This window comes from Octopus bimaculoides, chromosome 6 (assembly GCF_001194135.2).
Source record: "Octopus bimaculoides isolate UCB-OBI-ISO-001 chromosome 6, ASM119413v2, whole genome shotgun sequence".
NCBI classification, from domain to species: Eukaryota; Metazoa; Mollusca; class Cephalopoda; order Octopoda; family Octopodidae; genus Octopus; species Octopus bimaculoides.
The window spans coordinates 114,961,047-114,961,907 of NC_068986.1; the positions used below are offsets into that span (position 1 = coordinate 114,961,047).

An 861-nucleotide genomic window follows, 5' to 3' on the forward strand; every position below is an offset into this window, starting at 1 on the left:
TATATACATACAGATGTGCATTTGTATAAATGAGTGCGTGAGAGTGAAGACAAAGTATAAAAGGAAGAAAGAGGGGTGAGGGAGAGAGAGAGAGAGAGAGAGAGAGAGAGAGGCAGGTGGAGGAGAAAGAAAGCGAGAGAGACAGAAAGACTGAATATATATGTACGTACATGTTTATGGAAATTAAGAAAAGAGGAAAAAAACACGAAGATCCAAAAATACGTCGATGTGTATATAGGCATTACATAGAATTGCATACACGATCAAGTACATAGATCCACACACATGAAACGAATGCACACAAGCAATTATATATATGCTTATGTATGTGTGTGTGTATGTGTGTATGTGTGTATGTGTGTATGTGTTTGAACACATTTAGAATATATATTTAGAATATATATATATATATATATATATATATATATATATATATATATATATTCTAAATGTGTTCAAACACATACACACATACACACATACACACATACACACACACATACATACAAATATATGCGTAAGTATATATTCTAAATGTATTTATAAATACAAATGGAAAAATTCACAAAAGTATATAGTAGAAACGTAAATTGAGACACTTATGTATGTATGTATGTGTGTATGTGTGTGTGTGTGTGTGTGTATGTATGTATGTATGTATGTGTGTGTGTATATGTATGTATATATGTATGCATACATATGTATCTGCGGGAGTGCTTAGTTCAGCGTATGCGTGCGCGTGTATATATATGTATGTATTTGTTGTGTATGTATATATGCGTATCTGTATATATACACAGATACACAGACACACGCATATATATATATATATATATATATATATATATATATATATATATA

The 861-nt window shown here is 30.3% G+C and overlaps 1 protein-coding gene across 1 annotated transcript in view; it reads right to left on the minus strand.

The window, feature by feature from the left end:
* LOC106872068 (aromatic-L-amino-acid decarboxylase) overlaps positions 1–861 on the minus strand; it is a 69,793-nt gene that overhangs the window by 25,952 nt on the left and 42,980 nt on the right. The gene's annotated exons all lie outside the window — the stretch shown is intronic.